Source organism: Sinocyclocheilus rhinocerous, unplaced genomic scaffold (genome assembly GCF_001515625.1).
Source record: "Sinocyclocheilus rhinocerous isolate Xijiao unplaced genomic scaffold, SAMN03320098_v1.1 scaffold3144, whole genome shotgun sequence".
NCBI classification, from domain to species: Eukaryota; Metazoa; Chordata; class Actinopteri; order Cypriniformes; family Cyprinidae; genus Sinocyclocheilus; species Sinocyclocheilus rhinocerous.
In genome coordinates, this window is record NW_015624539.1 from 238176 (window position 1) to 243850 (window position 5675).

Below are 5675 nucleotides of genomic sequence, written 5' to 3' on the forward strand. Positions count from 1 at the left end.
AGGTTGAGCGCAGCACATCTCTTCAGTATGAATGAGCTCTCAGATGGGAGATGTTAGTAGAGGGGTGGAGCCACCTTCCTTCATCTGTCACTGCTAGACGAGGAACGTGCGCTTTGTGTAAAAGACTAACATTGTATATTACATTTGTTAGGTACTATAATGAATTACTATAGACTGGCATTGCAGCGCCACATATTATTCGCATCATAAGTGGGCTACGTGTACTTCATTAGTATTACAGAACACTCATGTGCAGTATGTATCGTGAACCCAAAATGTATTCTCTAAAATAATCCGGTTAAATTTACGGGAAAAGATGGCAGCTGCGGTTGCCAGAAACAGTATTTCAGCATTTGGGGATGCCATGGTGATGTCTGTGTATTTTTAAATTTATAGTAATAGGATAGGCTATATTTCATTAAGTGATGCCCAAAATCAAATTTTTACTTTTAAAATATACTAATAACCACTATAATAATACATATCAAATTAGGCCTTTCCTTAAACAATTGCTAAAAAGCATGACAGAACACAGTTTTGCTACAAACACAAAACATAATCAGAGTTACACACACAACACTAAAATAATGCTATAAACATCATTGACATAGAGTGTATATATATAAAAAAACATATGCATACAAGATAACAAGTGTCAGGGAGGGATCTCTGGGTATGTCTTTTTTTTTGTTTTGCATTGCCTTGCATACTTTTTGCATCCAAACATTTTTAAGTGCAGCTAAATCAAATATAATTTATATTATACATTTAGATTTACATGTTTTGATCAAAATGTATAAAATATAATTTAGACTTAATGTGTGGTTAAATATAATACAATGTTTCACCATAGTAAGGTATGAACAGCATTTTTACATAATCTTTCTGTTAAATCCACTAACATTTTTCAGTGTAAATTGTGAACTAAATTACAGATATTTACAAATTAGCTATCACAACATTTCTAACTTAGTTGCTAACAGAATTAAATGACTGTGGTGCTCAGAGAATTCAAGAGAAATAAATCAAATACAGTTTGGACTGTCCAATAAGTTGCAATCTTAGGATAAGTTCTGAAAAGGAAAAATGCAGACATTGATCCAAAATGTCTCCTTGAGGGAAATGTATATGCACTGTTGGTCAGACATCTGTCTTTTGCTGTATTGTTTACATAAAGGTAGCTATGCATTAGCTATGTGATTTAGGGTTCAGTAGATGTACATAGTTCACTGGTATAATAATAAATATGCAGCTACATGAACACAAAATTAATTACAAATATATCTTTACAGAAAAACAGTGGATCTAAAAAAAACAGTGATTTAATGTCTATATATTCATATGCCTATATGTCCTTGAAAAACATTCATATTTGTGCCAAATGTTTTTGTATAAAACCAGACTTTCTGTCTATGAGTCAAACAGATATCATAAACTTATCTTTGATCAGCCTTCACCTTCAGTATACAAGCTTAGACATCCACTTGCACTTGTCCTTGAAGCAAATAATCATCACATTGTTTTTAAAACAGACGCCTATATCCATCCTTTATCAGTTTAAGGGGGCAGTGAGAGAGCTATGTTTTGTTCTGTTAATTTATCCACAATGAATGTAATACATTGAATATATTTCATACATTGAACATATTGAAGCATATGCCAGTTTGTATGTAACAGTATGTACTGTAACATGGTTAAAGTCAGTCTCATGACCTCTACAGGCAGACCACAGACACAGCTGGACCAAGGGGCAGAATTGATCAGTGGCTCCGCTTAGAAAGCTTGCACACATTGACTGGATCGATTTTTTAATTATTCTGCATGAGATGGTACCAGGGTGTGATCGTAATCTAACCTTGGCCAACACAATATAGAAAAAGAAAGTTTCTCTAAATGGCCAATATTGTTTATTATTGTACAAAGAGAGCAAGGAAGAGAGAGAGAGAGATTTAATTAATTAAATGTTGCCATGATGTACCTAAAGTAGTTCATTATTATTGAATTTGCCATTCAATTCAATCAAAGCAGATTGGCATGTAATGTGTTTGGTCAGGTTATGTATTCAAGGGTAAACAGCGATGTGTGTGTAAGCATGGCCTTGTCCTCTGTTAATGACATGCTCAAGGCTCAAGCTTTAGCAATGTGTTTTTTCAGCATTCAAATAGGAAACAACTTTAATCATTTAATATTATTTGAAAGTTCAATTTTACTCATTTAATATTGTTTGAAACAACGATATTTTGTTTTGATTGTTTTGTGATATTTTTTTCACTGTTCCTGCTAGAATTTTAAATTGCTCTTACTTTTGTTTTGTTGTATGCCTGCAGGTCTGTCAAACAGTAAACATGTTTCTCTTGGCTTTCTGCAGAATGCAAAAAGGACCAGACACAAGTTAGTGCCAGATATGCCTTTCATATTTTGTTGCATCATGTCTCACATTTCATGTGCAGCATTTCTTGGCTTTGCGATCAGCCAATATATTTGCATTTCAGGAAAATTTGGTTGCCTGAAAAATTTGGTCACATTTTTGTGTTTACAAATACATACAAGTTTTGATAGAAACTGCATTATATTTTAGTTTACCTTAAATGCTTGTCAGTACACTTGAAAGTACACTTAGAAGTAATTATGAAATTGCATATACAGATGTACTGAAGTAGCTCAAAAAGCTCTCTTAAGTTCAAGTGCAATTACATTTAATAGAAATTTAAACTACAAGTCATTTTCATTTAATTGTAAAAAAGATTGTTAAGTGTCAAAGAACATTGCATTCAGTTGGTACTTAAGTATATTCTATTAAAGTATATTATTTCTTTAAGTACTCTTTCTGTAAGTATGCTAAAGTGTACTTTTTTCCACAAGCGTGGTACCACATGTATTTAAGTTAACATACATTTATTTATTTATCTATCTATCCATCTATTTATCACTGTAAGAAAAAAACTGAAAAGAATGTTTGACATCACCCCAGTAGCAGCTTCTTTTTTTCTTCTCTGCTTTGTGCTGTCTTAAAATCCTGTTGGCTGGACTCTCTAAGGAGACTAGTTCTTATCCTTGTCCATTTGGAAAATTAATTTGTCTTGAAGTATATTTGATTCATTCATGTAAGTGAATTTGGATTTTCATAATTTACTTTAGAGTGATTTTCTGGCAAGGTTAAGTATGTGGGGGGAGGTAAATGGGGTACAGCTCTGTCCCTGCCATAGAAACACCACACAGACATGATTCACACCTACTGTCCCTGTGGCTGGAATATATTCTGAAGGTTACATGAAGTGTGTGTGAATCAAGAGGTACTGAAGATTGTAATTACTGAGTGAGAGATATATTCCTATAAAAATTCACATTAAAGTGCACTAAAGTGGGAGATTTCCAAGTAAACCGAAGGATTGATTTTGATAGCCTCTTTTTCTGCAAATGCATCCCAGCTTCTAGAAGCATTCTCTGCCATGTTAACCATAACAAATCTGCTAATGATTATGTATGATAAAAACTAGCCCAACATGGAACATCAGCATGTATGTAGGTATTAAAAAGGAGACAAGTTTTACTCCTTTCAGGTTTCTGTAAAAGAATTCTCTTTTCTTTTGAGCATCAATGTGAACAAAGCAGCCTAATTTAAACATAAGACACTCTGCTGAGTGTGTGTTCGGGTGCCAGCATGCATCTGCTTACAGAACATCTCTACTTACTTCTACGGTACAGCTTAAATGACAGCGTAATAAAAGTCCTGCAATTTTATACTCATGGACGAACATTTCTTTTTGAATAAAGCATCTCTGATGGAGAAATCATACCTCTGACTCTCCCTAGTTTTCACTCTCTCAAGGTTTCATGATTCTTTTATGTATTCAGCAGCCGTACTTACAGCTGTCACTGCTCGACTGAATATGTGAAGGTGTCTGAAACACTTAAGAATCATATTTCATTATTTCATCTCTCTGCCTATGTTATCATGGACAAGGCTCTAAAAATATATATTTGGGAGATACAGCATCAGAAAAACAGCACCTTTATACACTTTATAGATCTTTATCATATGCATGCCATTTCTCTACTTTCTCTCTACTTGCACCTGACACACACACACACACACACACACACACACACACACAGACAGAATCAACATCAATCAAGAAACAGATTCATGTGTGCTGCCTGGCTGCATCTGGAGTCACTTAATCAAATTCTGGATCACAGTTGGTGGGTTAGCGAAAGGAGCGTGAGCGAGGGGAAGCCGGTTGATGAGCACCATGCCCTGGGTCTTCAAAATCCCTCTGGTACTCAAATTAAATTTGAGACGCTGGGGCAAAAAGCATCTTGTGGTCTCCTGTTGCTCTGGCCCTGTAGTTTGAAATGGGGACACGATTTCCATCTAAAAACCAGTCACCTGCATAGACCCCCTATGTTCGGGCACAGCAGTGCGTATGAGCAAAGGCCTAGAGGGATAGCTAAGTTTAACCAACATTACGCTGGGTGGCTTGGCATGCAACAACATATGACATTCCACATGATACAGAGAGTGGGAGAGGTAGTCCATTTGGCTCATACGAGCTTGTAGAGGGCAGTCCTCTGCATGAAATATTCACCATCCCAGCAGCCTTTCACACGTAGATGTCTTGCAGACAACATACACACATATTTCTGCACAAAACAGATGGTTTTGGAGCACAAAGAGCCTCTGCCGTGTGCAACTTTGACACTGTAGATGAAGAGTAGCAGAATTATGTGATGCTTGCTGAGGAAGTCATGTCAAGTCACCTTTATTTATATAGTGCTTTTAACAATAAAGATTGTGTCAACTGTACAGCATTAATTAGGAAAATAGTGTGTCATTAATGCAAAATTACAATAGTAAACACTCAATTTTCAGTTAAAGGCAGTTCATCATTGAATTCAGTGATGTCATCATCCAGCTCAGTTCAGTTCAGAGGTGTAAAGTATTGGAGTAAATGTAATTAGTTACTGTACTTGAGTATCTTTTCGGGTACTTTGTAGTTGTACTGAGTATCCATCCACGAGAAGGGTCTGGCTGCAGCCTTGCACTTGCACTCTCAGACACTTGCGCTTCCGCTAGCGATGTCACTTGCAGTCTTTTTTATTTTTTTATTTTGTTCTATTTATTGATTACTTTTTTTGGGAGAAAAAAAACCTTGGGAGAAACCAGGCCCAATAGGAACATCCAGTAAGACCAACCTGCAGATAATTTTTTGAATACAGGCAAAGGAAAAATAAACAGATATGAATTTTTTAATGGGAAATGTCAAGTTTTACTGAAAGTAGCGACTATGGAAGATGTGAACTGAAGGAAGAAGAAAATGAAAGGAAGCACCAAGAGGTGGCACTGAATAACACTGAGTGTAGAAGCCAAACCACACTAAAGATTCAAGTGACCACATGTTCATGGACACAGACTTTCATCTGCCATTATAGTTTAAGGCCAGCCAGTGTGTAAACAGTGTGTCACTGCCAGCACAGCATGATGAATTGGGACTTTAACGTCAGCCCACGCGTGAATTTATGCTATAAAAAGGAAAAAACAGTTTTGTGAATTTAGTATTTTGTCATGTCATTACATTGTTTAGAGCATAAGAAAAAATTAGAAAAATAACATTTTTGGAAAATTATATTTTATTCATATGTTATGCCATGTCCTCTGTAGAAGACATCGGAAC